At 45.4% G+C, this 17,500-nt stretch overlaps 1 protein-coding gene across 1 annotated transcript in view; it reads left to right on the plus strand.

The window, feature by feature from the left end:
* The first annotated feature begins 16,329 nt into the window (after positions 1–16,329).
* LOC308377285 (extracellular sulfatase Sulf-2-like) overlaps positions 16,330–17,500 on the plus strand; it is a 139,436-nt gene continuing 138,265 nt past the window's right edge. The window contains exons 1-2 of the mRNA XM_080853868.1: positions 16,330–16,404; positions 16,851–16,927. The gene's annotated coding sequence lies outside the window, so the exon portion shown is untranslated. The remainder of the gene's footprint in view (positions 16,405–16,850; positions 16,928–17,500) is intronic.

Below are 17,500 nucleotides of genomic sequence, written 5' to 3' on the forward strand. Positions count from 1 at the left end.
AACACTCTGATTCACCACATCTCTTTGTGCCTCTCACTTTCACAAACTCTTTCTCTCTCTGTCTTTTTCTCCCTCCCTCCCTTGCTTACTCTCTGTCAGTTAGAGCCTGGGGTTTTGGTGTGGCAGTGAAACTACAGACTGGTAGTTATTAGCGGGCCAACATCAATATTTAGTGTTTGGTCCATCACTCAGTGACAGGCTCAGAGCCACACCTCACAGCGCTCACAGAGACAGACACCCCGACCCCACGGCTGGAGCAACCACGGAAAGATAAACTCTCTCACCTCCCTCTCCCTCTCTCTCTCTCTCTCGCACTCTCCCTCTTTCCCTCTCTCCCTGTTGCTCTCTCTCTCTCACTAACACCCCCTGTTGCTCTGTCACTCTCTCTCTTCCTTTCTTTCTTTCTCTCTCTCTCTCTCACTCCCTCTTGTCTCTCTGTCTGTCTTGTGTCTGTGTGTCTGTCCTTTTCCTTGTAGATCAAACACCCATGCCTTTCTATCCATCTCTTTATGCTCTCCACTCTTCTCTTCCTCTTTTTCTGCATCCTACACCCATGTCCATGTGCACACATTCCACTCTCTCTCTCTCTCTCTCTCTCTCTCTCACACACACACACACACACACACACACACACACACACACACACACACACACACACACACACAGATGTATACATCAGGTCAGCGAGTGCAAAGCTGCTGCTCATTCCTCCAGGAGTGGTCTGTCCTTGTGCTTGTGTGTGCTGAGGGGCCGGCCCAGATGGGGATAGCATGACTGCTAGAAGGCCATGGAGCAGCCTCCGACATGCTCACTTACAGGGTGGCAGGATACCGGTCACTGAACTTTGTGTGTGTGAGTGTGTGAGTGTGTGTGTGTGTGTGTGTGTGTGTGTGTGTGTGTGTGTGTGTGTGTGTGTGTGTGTGTGTGTGTGTGTGTGTGTGTGTGTGTGTGTGTGTGTGTGTGTGTGTGTGTGTGTGTGTGTGTGTGTGTGTGTGTGTGTGTGTGTGTGTGCGTGTGTGTGTGTGTGTGTGTGTGTGTGTGTGTGTGTGTGTGCGCATGTGTGTGTGTGTATGTGTGTGTGTGGGAGGGGCACATATCTTGGAGTTTACATATATCTTTCCTTCTGTGTGAGTCTGTATGTATGTGTCAGGAGCAAATGCCAGGGAGTTTGTATACATCTCTACATCATCTGTGTGTGTGTGTGTGTGTGTGTGTGTGTGTGTGTGTGTGTGTGTGTGTGTGTGTGTGTGTGTGTGTGTGTGTGAGAGAGTGTGTGTGTTTGTCTCTGTGTGTGTGTGTTTAAGGTTGGAATGCTGCCACTGCAATCTGAAGCGTTACTGCCTTTGCCTGTTTGAAAAGCCAGAGATAGAGATACAGAGGATTAGAGAGAAGGAGGAGGCTTTAAGGAGAAGAGTGACAGCTCGGTGACAAAGTGTGTCTGTGTGCCTCTGTGTGTGTGTGTGTGTGTGTGTGTGTGTGTGTGTGTGTGTGTGTGTGTGTCTGTGTCAGTGTCAGTGTCAGTGTCAGTGTGTCTGTTTCTGTGTGTGCGTGCGTGTGCGTGTGCGTGTGCGTGTGCGTGTGCGTTTGCGTGTGCGTGTGCGTGTGCGTGTGCGTGTGCGTGTGCGTGTGTGTGTGTCTGTGTCTGTGTGTGTGTGTGCCTGTGTGTGTTTGTGTGTGTGTGTGGGTGGCTGTAGGAGAAGACTGACAGCTTGGTGACAGAGTGTGAGTGAAACAGACATTGAATTAGAGCCCAGCGAAGGCCAAACCTCCTATTTCCTCCACTCACCAGAACCTCAGGAACCTCACTCACTCTATAACCTCACCATGTCCTCTCTTCTGGCCGGCTATCTTCCCTACTTATGCCTGTATACAGATAAAACACAACCCTTTGTTTGGAGGCCCATTGCATCTGTTTCTAAAGCTGACCCCATGAGAAGAGTTGTTTAGGGTTGTTGTAGTTGTTTAGAGTTGTTTATTCCTAGGATTCCTAGAAGTTCCTTTAGTCCCCTTGTCTGGGAAGTCCCGCCCCTCTTCTTCCGGCAAATTTGATTTTGCCTGAGAAGTGGGTCTGGCAAAGATTGCACAGGAGTTCACTACAGCATTCTCAGGATCTCTGGGACCAATCACAAACTGGCTTTTGGCTACCTGGCGCGCCATTGGCGGATTTAAAATAACCACGTCTACGTAACAAAAGCGAAAGCAAAGAGAAAAGCACAGCAAAACTATATACTGCTCTCGCGGCTGTCTTGGATGATTTCAAAGGCAAGTTTTCTTTGAAAACAGAACAGAAACCTGCTCTGGAACAATTCATACAGAAAAAAATGTGTGTTTGCTTTATTACTGATCGTTGTATCGTTGTATAGTATCGTTGGTCTGATTGGTTAAAGGTGTGTCCAATTACGTGACTGAAGTGGACCTCCATTTAGTACTTCGCCAGACTAACTGAGCAAATGAAATGCAGTGAAGGGACTGAGTGTGCCACATGTTCTCTGTGAAGTTCCTTTAGTCCTCTCTAGCTGGGGAGAACTTCACACAGGACTGAGTGTGCCACTTGTTCTCTGTAAAGTGCTCCGAGGCTGTGGGTCCGCTTCCTGAGCTGTGCCCAATAAATGCCCTGTGCTTCATGAAGTGTGGTTTGGGTACACACACAGGAAGCTCTTGAGAGAGTCTGTGAATGAAAACAAATGTTAAGAGGAAGAGAGTGGGAGAGAGAGAAAGAGAGAGAGAGAGATAGAGAGAGAGAAAGAGTTTTGACTTTATATTTTTTAATAGGTCAACTTTTTAAATTTGTATTCTTTTACTTTTTTATCTAACCTTTCCACTATTAGCCAATGCTGCCGGAAGGTGTGAGAGTGAGACTCCAGTGATTGTGGAGCTGGCAGGAGCTGAAGGAGCTGGGGGAGAGTGGGGCTTTATTTGAAATGCCAAGTGTGTTGGGGGTCTCACAGAGCCATCAGAGAACTCAAGGCCTGCAGTTCCATACTAAAAGCCAAAGATGGTGGCATAACCAATTAAGGATATACAGACAGACATGTCATTGCACACATACATCCAGGTAAAAAACACACAAGCAGACACACAGACACAGACATGCACACATACGCACAAATACGCACACTCGCACACAAATCCATATATGTGCTACTAACTTTTATTATTTAAAATCAATCAATTACACACAATAGTTATCTCCCCTAGATACAGAGAAATGCACATGGAAACGTGTGACACAAAGGTAAACATTAGAAACAAACAGAAATGTTCTCGCTCTCTTTCACACACACACACACACACAAACACACACAAACACACACACGTGCGTGTGCACACGCACAAGCGCACACACACACAAGCGCGCACAAACACACATACACAAACACAACTCGCTCACACACCATCCCATCTCTATATGCATCACGAGCAGTTGGAGCCTCAACAGGAGATGCCATGCTTAACTTTAATAAATGATGATAAATGCAGCAATAGATTTGTTAATTATTCATTTGGGGGTGAAGTGAGCCATAGGGGGCAGGAGTGTGTGTTTGTGTGTTTGTGTGTGTGTGTGTGTGTGTGTGTGTGTTTGTGTGTGTGTGTGTGTGTGTGTGTGTGTGTGTGTGTGTGTGTGTGTGTGTGTGTGTGTGTGTGTGTGTGTGAGTGTGTGTGTGTGTGTGTGTGTGTGTGTGTGTGTGTATGCGTGCGTGTTTGGAACGTAGACACAACCTCTCATGACGACGTCATGCTGGGACTGGCGTGCTCTGTCTGAGAGTAGGGGGTCGTGTGTGTTGTGTCTCCCCTGTCTCTCTGTCTCTTTCTCTGTCCCTCTCCTCCAGACTCTCTCTCAGATATCGCTTCATGGTGCTTTAAAGACGACACCCAAGATCATCGTGTCACGCCCAGACTTAGTCCGTTTAGGCTTTGCTTCTTTCAACTATTTTTTTTCTGCAATTTTTATTTACATACTTTACACTACTACCTTGACTACTCCCTTTTTTTTGGTAAAATGTTCCCTATTACCAAAACAAAATGCACCATTTATATATATATATTTCTAAAATATATTGTCAAACATAATCAATAGCAAATATGACATATCAATGTTCAATTAGGAAAAATGGCTGAAAACTATTGAAGGTATTGAAAACTATAAAAACGTGCCACTATTGCATAACATGTAGTGAGATTAAATAAGTTAAATAATAAGTAATAATAAGTTTCAAATTCATTAAATAAACTTGTCCTCCTCTTCCCAGAATCCAGGCTCATTTCCCCTCTCACTCTCACCTCCACCTCTCCTCCCTGTCATCCCTGTCTCCCCTCTCTCTTCCATTTCATAGCTTCATCACGTTTTTTCTCCTTAGATTTTTTTCAAAGGAACCAATTTAACTTTCATTTGCATTTATCTTCCCTCGTTGGCTGCTGTATCACTAAATGAAGTGGAGTGCAATTCCTGAGCCGTGATGATTAATGCCTTTTAATTAGGTGTGTATCGATTGGCTGGTACCGGGTGATACATCATGGTGCTGGAGATTTGAGAGGCCAATCAGGGAAAGGGATGGCACGTGGCTGCGACTCAAGTCTTAGAGCTGTGGGTGAAGACCGGGATCCGCTTGAGCCAGTTCATTTCTTTTAGTTGATGTGAAAGCTGATTACGAACTTGGGTGCGTGCCAAGGGACTGAACCCTGAGTCCTCCAGAAAACAGGGGTCTGGGGTACAGTTCACCAGAACTATAGCGCGGTTAAACCGGGGTCTGGGGTACCAGGGGTCTGGGGTACAGTTCACCAGAACTATAGCGCGGTTAAACCGGGGTCTGGGGTACCAGGGGTCTGGGGTACAGTTCACCAGAACTATAGCGCGGTTAAACCGGGCTCTGGGGTACCAGGGGTCTGGGGTACAGTTCACCAGAACTATAGCGTGGTTAAACCAGGGTCTGGGGTAACAGGGGTCTGGGGTACAGTTCACCAGAACTATAGCGCGGTTAAACCGGGGTCTGGGGTACCAGGGGTCTGGGGTACAGTTCACCTAAACTCCAGTGCGGTTTATATTTGGTGTGAAAGTTAACCCAGGATGTACATGCTATTTTTGACTGCTGCTGGATCCAAATTCTCCAAACAGTAAATAAATCATTGTTAAATGTGAAATTATTTATTAAGAGGCATTTTTATATAACACTTACAGTCTTAAAAAAGAATCCATCCAAAACCATCTCTCATTGCCACCTGTCTCCGCAAAAAACTTGCGTCATTTATGGCAGAGCAAAAATGGCCAAATCAACAAAAAGATGTAGAAAACAAATGGTCAGGGGTGGAATAATTGTTGAGTTTGGATCAGTGAAACTTTGGGGATTCCACATAAGGTAAAGTGATAGAAACCAGATTTAGTTTGTTTCCGTGTGTGTGTGTGTGTGTGTGTGTGTGTGTGTGTGTGTGTGTGTGTGTGTGTGTGTGTGTGTGTGTGTGTGTGTGTGTGTGTGTGTGTGTGTGTGTGTGTGTGTGTGTGTGTGTGTGTGTGTGTGTGTGTGTGTGTGTGTGTGTGTGTGTGTGTGTGTGTGTGTGTGTGTGTGTGTGTGTGTGTGTGTGTGTGTGTGTGTGAGAGAGAAGCAAAACCGAGTCATACAGTCCACATTAAACCACTCCTGTTCCTACAGCCTCCCCCCCCATTCATCTTTTCCCCAGGCACACCTGATTGAAGTGGGTATAACTAAAATGCCCTTCATTAGATGAATCTGTTGAGCTAATCAGGAGTGCCACTGATGAGTTCAGTCAAGCGGGTAGAACGCAGGCAAAGATAAAAAACAGAGGACTGGGGAAGGGGCTTAGAAGCAGGACTGTGAATACAGGCTTTAAGCCGTTCAAAATATACATACAGACAAACAAACATAACAACAGAAATCAAAAACAAGTCAGATCTTAAGCTCATTGCTGCTGGTCTGTCCAAGCGCATAAATCTCTTAAATCCCTGGGACGCGCACACTGGGCCACAGATATCTAGATGATCCGGATAGTCTCCAGGCTCACCCACAGAGAAGGGTAAGCTAGGCTAATGAGTGAATGGTGGCTGAGCCCCAACCTGCACATAGACAGGCCAGAGTCATCCTTTCCACAGAGGAAGGGATGAAAGGCCGCTGTTTCGTCTGTGTCGTCACAGCCAGACTCAAGAGGCCATTTGTGTGGGAATGGGGTTGACCGATGCCATTTTGTCATGCGAAAAAGAGTTGATTCATTCATAGTGATGCAGAGAGAGACAAGAATAACCCCAAGAAACCACCCCTGCCCCCCTCTCCCCCAACGTCTTTGTCCCTGTGTGTGGGCGAGACAGAAGCAGACGGTTGAATGAAAAAGTCCAACTGCTTTTTTATTTGAAATTTGGAAAGTAAAACTACACTGTTCAAGGGAGGGACACTTTCGTTTGGTATGAAACTTTGACAAGAAAAGGTTGGATAGCGTTTTTTCTTATTGTTCTTCATTCGCCCCATAAGCAATCATTTCACAGCTGTCAACCAAGTGCCCAGTTAAGTGGTACGTTTCTGTCAGCCACAGGTGAACAAAAGTCCTGGAGGAATGTTTGAAAAAATGAAGTGCAATTTAGGTAAGAAAAAGTATTTACTTTTAGATCAGTGCTGGCCATTCCCAGTTAGGAGTACCAAAAAAACGTTTAAAAGAAATGGAGAAATGGAGAGGGCGTTTACAATAGGCTCGGTGGAGAGGTGTGTGTGTGTGTGTGTGTGTGTGTGTGTGTGTGTGTGTGTGTGTGTGTGTGTGTGTGTATGAGAAAGAGAGAGGAAAGAGAATAACAGCTAGCATTTTCTCCTTGATGGTCCTCTCATCTGAAGGACCAGAGATGGGACTTTGAAGTGTTGTGACCGACTTAGTACAGCATCTCATCTGAAGAGAAATGGTTTCTGTGTGTGACTTTGAGAGGTTAAGCTAGGGGCAGGGAAAGAGACAGGTTGAGAGACAATTTTCAGAAAGTAAAAAATCCTCTCCAGTACACTAATACACCACCTGGATCAGTAATTAGCACAGGTCTTGAACCAGAAGATTCGATAATGAATGGGTTCGGTCTACTGGGGAAGTGCATTAGCTGACTTCAAATATACCAGCTTTGGCATTCTGAACATGATCTTGTACACACCTGGAGATAGAGATAATGTACAGGTCTCTTAAATACTCCTTTGAATAAAGAGGAACAATGCTGCTGGCAACATTCAGATGCTCATTGCTATATGCACAGGGCCTTTGAAACTGTGGCACGCAAGACCTGCTAATCAGGAAAATACACAACAGGGAATTGAAAACAAACCTTTTCTCTACCTCCCATCCCTACTTCTACCAGTGACATCCAGCCAGTCACCTGTTGCCACTAATTTGACTGACATCTCGAGGCCCAATCCCTGTCTATCTGAGCTACTGTGATGAAGGACTAATGCTCATGAAGAGTCTACAGCTGGGACTATCTCTGTCATGCTGCCTGAGTCTTTTAATGAGACTGGCTCACAGAGGGCTTTGGGGATGGGTCTACACATTCTGATATGCTTTTGAGCACATTTCAAAAAATGAAGCTTACATCTAGCTTTGCTCTAAGCCTTAGGACAGTTTTCTTTACCTGTCTATCTCTTAAACTCCAAAATGCATTCTTCTAGCTTTCCATCGTCTGGCTCATGTGTGGGTGCATTTATTTACATGCACACGGCGTCAACAGCTTCCTCCTGACACACACGCGCACACACACACACACACTCATGGTCAGTACTCTCCGGCATGAAATCAATCTCATGATGTCAAGTAACTTCCCCCAGCAGTTAGTGGTTTATTGATGGCGTGATTAAATTCATTAGCGGGTGGAGAACTGGGAGCGAAAGAGTGGGCCAGTGAGAGAGAAGGACCACCAGAGAGATGTGGAGGTAGAGGCAGATGTAGGTGAGAGAGTGAGTGATGGATCCAAATAGAGAAAGGACAAAAATGACTAAATGAAAAAATGGCTTTCAGGAGAGAGATCTTCAGCTGCTTTGGCAGCAAAATATAAATGTGTCATAACCATGTTTCTACACCATGTAGAAATACATTTTTTTCTGTAATATCTAAGTTCACTCTTTGTCAGTAAGCCTATGTAAGTCTTCACATAGCCTATTTGACATGACAGTAAAGCACTTTGAATTGCAAATTGAAATGAATTGAGAGGTAAAGGAAAGGAAATATGGGAAAGAACGAAATGTACAAGCAAATGACAAAAGGAGGTAGGAGTACACAGACGTAAACAAAGACAGTAAGGTAATACAGAAAGTTAATGAAAGAGAGAAAGTGGAGAGACAGAGAGCTAGGGGAGGGTGAGTGTGTGTGTGTGTGTGTGTGCTTGCATGCATGAGTGTGTCTGTGTGTGTCTGTGTGTGTGTGTGTGTGTGTGTGTGTGTGTGTGTATGTGTGTGTGTGTGTGTGTGTGTGTGTGTGTGTGTGTGTGTGTGTGTGTGTGTGCAGGGACGTGCAGTGAGGTTCGGAGCTGGTGAGGCACAGAAACCGGAAGTGATTACGTCATTTTGAGCTCTAGTTTAAACTATATATATAATGTATATATACATGTATATATGTCTATGGTTTGAAAATTGTCATCTGATCAGAACTGAAAAAACGTTGTTTTATTGTCTAATACCATTATTTTCAAACGATTGTTTTTTTTATTGTATTATGATGAGTTATTAATAAGATATTAATAGTTGCAAGCTAGTGTATGTAGCCCTCCCACCAATGATATGGCTAATTTCATTTTGTCTGGAGAAAATATAACTACGGTGGTGGGATGCTAATTTAAATGACCATTTAACCAACTCGGACAGCTTCGAAAAAACAATTCCATATTTATTTACATAACATATTAACATGTAAACAGTTAAACACCGCATACATAGCACACAATACCAAAATGTTCTACTGGCCAGTATAATTTAAAGTTGGTGCACTTTCGTTGGAGCTCATAACCGTCAGTTTGAGGTGAAACTAAATTAATCCACTCACGATTATCAGTATAGATCAGTGGAAATCCGTTGTCCTCTTCTTGAGTTAATGCAGTCAGTGGCTAGTTTAGCTCAGGATTAGCACCTACCTAGTCTGCTCACAACTTCAAGGCAACTTTCCTGCATCAACAGCCTTTAGCTTCTTTAGGTTTGTGTTGCGCATGAATATGTAGTCCCGTTGGGAAACGTGAAATACTCCAATGCAAATGTTTAATACTACTGTGTTAACTTAAAATACTTAAACGTTCTTAGTTAATTCAACATGCCTCAGGTTAGCAATGCAATCTTCCATTTTCGCTGTCAAACTGAAGTAGAGAAGTGAAGAAGAAAATCCAACGTCAGATTATATACCCAACAAGTGCCCTCTCGCTCGCCACCCTTCTTGAATCCGTGGTAGTGCGTGCCTCCCTTGCAATATTTTTCAATGCGTTTTCAGCTCAACTCAAAAGGTTCTACGCTTGCGCACGCATGCGTAAAACCCAGTTTGGAGTGATTTCGCAATCCTAGGGGAGGCACTGCCTACCCTGCCCATAGACTGCAATGCATCTGCCTCCCTTGACCGCACGTCCAATGTTCATTGGCTGATCACTGGGAACCGGAAATGCTCAAATTCAGCGATTTTGATAATAAAAATGCTCGAAATGATCGGAATCATGCAGAAATGACACTCGTAACACAGATAACTAGAGAAATATGAATATTTATTTTATAATACATAAATACATATGATTATTATACAAAAAAAATATATTTTTATTGCCTCCCCTGCCTCCTATGACTGCACGTCCCTGTGTGTGTGTGTGTGTGTGTGTGTGTGTGTAAATGTGCGTGTTGGTGCGTGCGTGTGTGCGTGTGTGGAGACTGACAGGGCTTAGTGCTGGCAGGGCCAGAGAGCACTGCAGAGAGGAGACTCTAATTAGAGTAATTACAGCAGCCCAGTTGCCTGAGTGACGGCCAACCAGATGGAGGGACTCACGCTAACACCACCGTGACACTCAGCTCAGACTCAGTGTGGTGAGACACACACACACACACACACACACACACACACAGAGAGACAGACACACAACACACACACACACACACACAGACAGACAGACAGACAGATGGTGGATTGCTGCCCGTGGGGTGCAAACAAACCCGTCCTTGTTGTTCATCTTGTTAAGATCATTAGAAAAAGCAACACAGATCCCCTCTGCTATCCAGAGCCAGTGGCTAACGTCAAGACCCACCAACACACCCACCATAAGTACGGTCACCATGGTGAGCATTTCATTTCACCCTGGAAACAGAGCCCTCCTTTTCCCACCAGACATGGGATTTGCAGAAGACAGTGGCTGCCACCCTGACATGAAAAGAGGTGGCTGAGCACTGTTAGTCTGGCCTCCCTTATCCTGAGAGCGCTAATGAACATGGCTGTCAGCCCCTGCACGGTTTACACCGTGGCAATTAGCGGGTTGCTAAAAAAAAAAAACCCTGCCTAGCCCGGGTGCTGACACTGGGAAAGCTTGCTAATAAATAACTGCTGTGCTAAAGTGAAATGAAAAGGTTTAGTGTTATCGTCTCACTTTCAAAGCGTCATTTTGGCTCAGGGCTTTAATGATACAGCTTTGAGGGTCTTAAAGCGAGGTTGTGTGTAGATGTTTTATTGTTTGTGTCTGTATGTGGTCAGTGTGGCCTTGTTCAGTGGAGGGTTGAGTCTGGCTATGTCCATTCAGGCCCTTTGCTCAAATGAGGTAGAGGAGGAGTGAAGTTGTGGGTTGCCTTTTACCTTGTGGTTCTAACGCTGAAAGAGCAGATAGCTTTGCTTAACAGGCTTCAGCTGCCACTCAGTGTCAACCAAAGCATCACCTGTGGAAGGGGTACAGTGACACTTTGGTTGTGTGTTCATGTGTGTGTGTGTGTGAATGTCAGTGTGTAGCTGTGTGCATAAGTGTGTATGTGTGTGTGTGTGTGTGTGTGTGTGTGTGTGTGTGTGAGTGTGTGTGTGTGTGTGTGTGTGTGTGTGCCTGGGCGTGTTCTCATGCATATGTACACCTGTGTAAATCATCTGAAGGTCATTCATTTGCACAAGCTGATGAATATCTGAGAGAGATGAGGTGGAGGCTTGCCTCTCTTTTTCTCCCCCTCTCTCGTCCCCTCATCCTCTCTCCCTCCTCCCTCTCTCCCTCCCCCTCTTCTCCCCATTTCGCTTCTGTCTCCGGAGATGCTGTGATAGGATGCTGTCTGCTTTGTAAATAAGGTCTGTCAGTGGAATTACATCTCAGAAATTGGATTTCTCTCTCTCCTTCCCTCTCTCTCTCTTTACTCATGCAGTCTTTTGTAATTCTGTACCTTTGGTCCATTCTTTATCCCACAATAGATTGATTGATTAACGGATGCTTATTTATGCCAGCAGATGATTGGTTTGAAGCAGGGCAGAAGGGGGAGAGAAAGAGAGAGAGAGAGAGAGAGAGAGAGAGAGAGAGAGTCAAAGAAGGGGAAAATGGAATGAGAAAATGAGAGAAAGAGAGAGATTATCTGTGAGCAGGCTACACTGGCATTCATTAAGGTTACTCACTGGAAGGGTCTGCTATTGCATGACTTAATTGGGTGCTCCAAAGGCCTCTGGAATCAATTGCCTGGTGGTGGTAGTGTGTGTGTACGCACGTGTGTGTGCGTGTGTGTGCATGAGGTGGGGGTTACAGTGATATGGGGCTTCCAGACGAACGAGGCAAGGGGTAACAGATGGAATTAAAGTTGTGTCGCCTCAAGGTTGTGTCTCTCCTGGAATCAATTTGGGGACACAGAAGGAGGCAGCCAGGCTCTCTCTCTAACCCCAGTCACCCCTTCAACCTTTCATCTATCTAACTCAGCCCAAACCTGCCGCACGAGGGCTACTGCTAGCTCCTTTCATCCGTCTAACTCAGCCCAAACCTGCTGCACCAGGGCTACTGCTAGCAGCTTTCATCCGTCTAACTCAGCCCAAACCTGCTGCACGAGGGCTACTGCTAGCAGCACTCAGCCAGTTCAAATATTATTGCTTTGTTATTTTGACGTTATTCACAATATATGCACAATCCATATTTATTACACGTTTAATACTAATTCTTCACATTATAACTGAATATAAATTGTGCATTTAATGTAGCCTATATCAATATTAGTACAACTTTCTTTGGTGTGTCATCATACGGTGTATGATGTTCATCAGTTTTAAATGTAAAGCTTCTGTCAGTATAAAAACGAAATAGCAGCTTTTGTTAACTTCTGCCACGCTAGGCTATCCAAAGTCTTTCTTCACTTTATTATGCATATGCCAAAACAATAAAGTACTAAAGGGCAAGACTAACCTGACATATTTAGCTGCTGATTAAAAAAAGAGATTTTTTTTGAGCATCTTTTTACATTTTTGCAGGATGCATGGACAGTTTAATGTAAGTTTACAAAAACAAAATAAATTGAATAAATTACAAAAGATTTGTATAATCCCTAGCAATTTTACTTGTTGTCTGATTTCTCACCAATTTTTTTTTTTAACCAATTTACAATGTGTAATGCAATTTGGACCCAATCCATCAATACAAAAAAAAATGTCATATAGGCCTACATTAATTAAAAGCATTGAATGAATTATTTTCTGCTGTCCCCCAATACATTGCCAGGAATTCTTCATTGAAGTCCGATAATTAAGCCTGGTAGTACTAGTCAACCAAAATCACAATGCGGCTTGACCATACGTTAGTGCAGCAATTGATAGATAGATAGAACCCTCTCAGCTTTCTGCCGCGGTGCCACTGGTGCTCTCAGAATATGTTTTTTCCGCGTGGTGCACTACCCCCGACAATCTCTCCGACTCCAACACAAATTAATCTATGTATGAATCTCTTTAATTAATTGAAATACGGGGCTATTGAAATTGCAGTGCTCGGCAGTGCACGAAGTCATGCAATCTCCTTCTGATACAACAAATGCGCGCGCTCACAGGCATGAAGCGACAGCGCGGGAGAGAGGATGGAAGAAAGACTGTTTTTTTTTGTTAGGTAGTTCAGTTTTATTTTGAAAATCTCACCATGAACCAATTTGTTTTAGTGCAGTGCCCCTCGACCTTCATGAGCTCGTTTGATCGTACTCCGAGGGCTGCTTAATAATGAATCCGTTGGAGTCCGTGTAGTTCATGGGCCCGCTGCAGTTTTGTCCAGCAGGCAGACAGATAATGGACCACAGTCCCCACACCCCAACTACCATTTCACATCACGCCAACCCCGGGTGCAGTTCACAGCGGGACATGTCAAGCTGTCTCACAGTCCGGTGGAACAAAACTGAATTTCGGACAACTCCAGAGGGACAAAGAATGCCTTGAAGCAAATGGATAGAGCTTTATGAATTCTAAGGTTAGCAAACCGCTGTAGCTTTTAGCATAACATTTCACCTTTCCCCTCACACTCCATCACCCATTGGCTATTTTTCTTATTCGCTACAAATTAGTTGCTGTTTGTTAAGTGTTGAATTAATTTTAAGTTGTAGGAGGGTGTGCTCCGGGAGTCAGTAATTGGTTCCTCGGTGTGGGTATGCGAAACAGGAGCTCGCTTCGCAGTGATTAAAAGCAGTTCAGATGTAATATGAATGCGCGAATAAATCAGGCTCGCCGGCGGGGCGCGTAATGAGAGACTCGGTGCTTGCTCACAGCAATTGCTCTGCGGACGCCGATGGCAGCAACCTCGGGCTTTGTAACCATCGGATCTGTTGTTGTGCTCATTGCTCTTTTTTAGGGCCCTAGCTGACAAGCCTGGCTGTGCGTAAAGGAGACGTTGAGCAACCGCATAGCAAAAAAGTTTACGTTTGTCCTCAGGCACTCACTAAAATCAGTGAGTATTGCTAAAAAAGGAGTACTGAAAATTGCACAGAAAACGACACATTCAGACACATAGTGTGCTAGTGAGAAGGATTATCAGCCCGAACTCCAGGCAGTATATTTTCTGCTATCCAGCCAACGTTTCCAGTCTTTTCAAAATAGTCATAAAAAAAGTACGCTCAGAGCATTGTGCTAAATTACAACATAGTGGATGTAACATCCCATTTGAGGTCACCCCTGAAACTCTGTGTAGTTGTTGAAAGAGAGAGACAAAGAGAAAGAAACACAGCAGTGTATTGGATGAGTGTATCCTGCTCTGTTCAGCAGGCGGAGGAGAGGGAGGAGAGGATTAAACCGTGGCAACCTACTGCTGTGTCAGCGCCTGGGAGCCTCAGCCTCCAGCCCTGGCTGTCAGTCAGGAGACAGGGAGTCTGTGGTTTCCCCTGTTTGCTGTCACTGAATCTGTAGTGGGAGGTGCAGCCATCTTACACCATTTATTTACATTAGCCAGAGAGCGTGGGGGTGGGGAGGAGGAGGTGGAGTTGAATGAGAGTGATGGAGAGAGAGATAGAGAGAGATTGCATTGCTAGAAAGAGAGGTGGTGGCTGTGTTGTACCTCCACACACTCTTGCTTCCAGCACAAGATGAAAAGCCTGGTGGTAAATATTGCATTGGGAGCCTGGTTCCTCCCTGATAGGCTACATGCTGTCTCTAGTGCCCCAAGTTTCTTCCAGCACAGATGGCTTTAGTTACTGAGATGAAACAATCAGGCATTGAAGACAGCAAAGGGAATGAGAAGATTGGGGCGGATAATGGTAAAGAAGGAAAAGAGAGGGTATGAGAGGGGAGAGAATGAGAGATGAGAGGGGGAAAGGGGATGGCCTTTGATCAGGGGAAATCGGTGGAGGGATCCCAGGAGAGATCCCAGGATGATTTGTGCCACTTCCACGTCCCTGCAATCAGCTGTGGAGGAGAAAGGCATAAAAAAAGGCTCTCATGAAAAAGCATCCAGCCAGTGATTAGGGCGTCAATTTACATTCATAATCGAGAGTATGGCAGTAGAGCGAGAGCCTACATGTGGTTGCTTTGCTGAAGGGATGCCCAGCTCACATCCTAGAAGTCTACGGTGCCTTCTACACAACAGCAGCCCTATTACAAATAGTAAATAGCACTAATGCAGGACTATTAAGTACGTCCAAAATCCTACTATGCAGATAGAAACAGGGATACATGAAGTAATAGACAGTACCCCTATCAGATTCCATGAACCTGTATTTAATTAACCAAGACCTGCTCAAATGATTGTAAACATGTCGATTGTGAGTTGTTTCTGCACCTGCTTCAACTATATGCTGTTAGGTTATAGGTAGTAACATGCAATTTTAAGACACATTGATAAGTTCTAGAGTATAATGATGAACCTTAACAATCTAATCAAGATCATCAGGGGGGTGTAACTGCGGAATCCTTGTGCGTCCGCTTCAGACTGCAACCTAGTGCTCCAGGATGCCGCCTGTTCTCAAGAGGGGCACAGCACCCTGCTGTAGTGCTTGCATGAGAAGTGGATTCAACGTCGTGTGACACGCTGAGAGCCATTCTGCCTGCATTGTTAAGATGTCAGCGCCTTTCTTAGTGCAAGATTGGGTGGCATTAATGGATCCTGTATTATCGGGGCTTAGATGGCAATCAAACAGCTGTATCCTTCCCCGACTGCCTGCCTGCCTGTGTGTGTGTGTGTGTGTGTGTGTGTGTGTGTGTGTGTGTGTGTGTGTGTGTGTGTGTGTGTGTGTGTGTGTGTGCTGGATCCTCCAGAGCGAGCTTGTTGAATATGTATAAACCAGCTCTCCTAATCCCAGTGATTGACAGAGTGACATCTTAATCTGAGCGATTGACGCCTTCTGGCATGTCCATTTGATCGGTCTGACAGGAGAAGGAGATTACCCATCAGTCCCTTTTTCATTCTTTTTGCTTTCTCTTCTTCTCTCCTTCTTCTCTCCTTCCCCCCCTCTCCCTCCCTCTCTCTCACAGTTTCTATTGGCAAATCTCAATTCCCATACCATCATTATCCCCCTCTGGCTTCAGTGACACACACTCAGGCTATGTGTGCCCTCGTTCAGCCTGCTTCATTTCACTCTCGCCTTCAGGCTCTCTCAATGAACTTGTCATCTGCTCAAGCCCTCCACCCACCCCCATCCCTTTTTACTGCCCTCCTCACTCCACCAGCCCATGTTGCCCCCAACACCCCCACCCCTACTCCCAACCCCTTTCTGCATGAGGGGTGCCCTCTGAGGACCAGAGATGTTGGCTTATTTGTCTGCTATGTGGTGGGGGGATGGAGGAGGGGAAGGGGCTGGGTTGTTGTGCCACACAGCCTCTCACAGTCATCCCACCCCCCTGCCACCCACCCCTTGCTCTGGTAATTGGGCCTGGCTTCCCTCAGCAGTCCTTTGCCTAGTGGGAACTGGCAGCACAAAAGTGGGGCCTGCACAGAAAGACAGAGAGAAACAGGAAAAGAGAGAGGGAGAGAGGGGAGGGGGAGGCAGAGCGAGGAGACAAACACAGCTAGTAAGTCATTTTCCTGTGTCCAAATACTGCTCTCAAATGCATGACATCAGTATGCTTCTCAGGGTCTGCTCTGAACGAAAAGTAAGGAAAGGAAGAGAGAAAAACATCCTTCGATGACATATTGTGAATGTGTCTAGCCCTTCGGCTCCCATTTTGCTCTCTCCCTCGCTCTCGTTCTCTTTCCCTCTCTCTCTCTGCTGTAATCTGAAGGCAGCAGACTGAAGCCCAGTGCAAAAAGAAATCAAATACTGGCAGCAATCCTCACCAGCTGACAGAGGGAAGGAGGAAAAAAATGGAGAGAGAGCGAGAGAGAGAGAGAGAGAGAGAGAGGCAAAGGGGGTGGCAGAAAAGGAACAAATAAACAAATGAATGCCTTAGCTCTTATTTCTTCCTCTGGGCAGAGCCGTAAACGAAGTTTCTCTTGACTCTTGTTTGCTTGTTTTCAGTGTGGGAGCCCCTGCATTCCTCCGGCGCGTAGAAGAAGCAGAGAGATCCCTGACACCCGGGCAGACTGCACTGACAGGTGAGTGACAGGAGGCTGCTGCTCAGATAAGAGGGAGGACTTCAGTGAGTACAAATTTAAGGGTATCGTCTCAGGATGTTTCCCAGGTCACTGCACATCTCAGTACACACACGCACACTCACACACTCACACACTCACACACTCACACACACACACACACACACACACACACACACACACACACACACACACACACACACATACACACACACACACATACACACACATTCATCTTCACACACACATACACACCTAAATGCACAACTGAACCACTGAATTAGTAGTATGTGTCCTGTACAAACATCCTTACAGACTCAAGTTTATTACCATAGACTCAAATTAGCATTATTAGCATCAGTTCTTGTCAATGTGAGAGAAAGAGATCACAAAGGAGAGATGTTGGGGTGAAGTAGGTGGATAGATCAGCCTGTGGGGTCATAGAGGGCAGAGAGCGGTGATGAGGGAATGGAGATGAGGGGGTAAAAGTGGCCTATGAGGTCACAAATGGAGACCACAAGCCTCAACAATGACATCACCCACCCACCCATGCACCCTCACACACCCACAACGACC

Source organism: Sprattus sprattus (assembly GCF_963457725.1).
Source record: "Sprattus sprattus genome assembly, chromosome: 16".
In the NCBI taxonomy this organism is placed as follows: domain Eukaryota; kingdom Metazoa; phylum Chordata; class Actinopteri; order Clupeiformes; family Clupeidae; genus Sprattus; species Sprattus sprattus.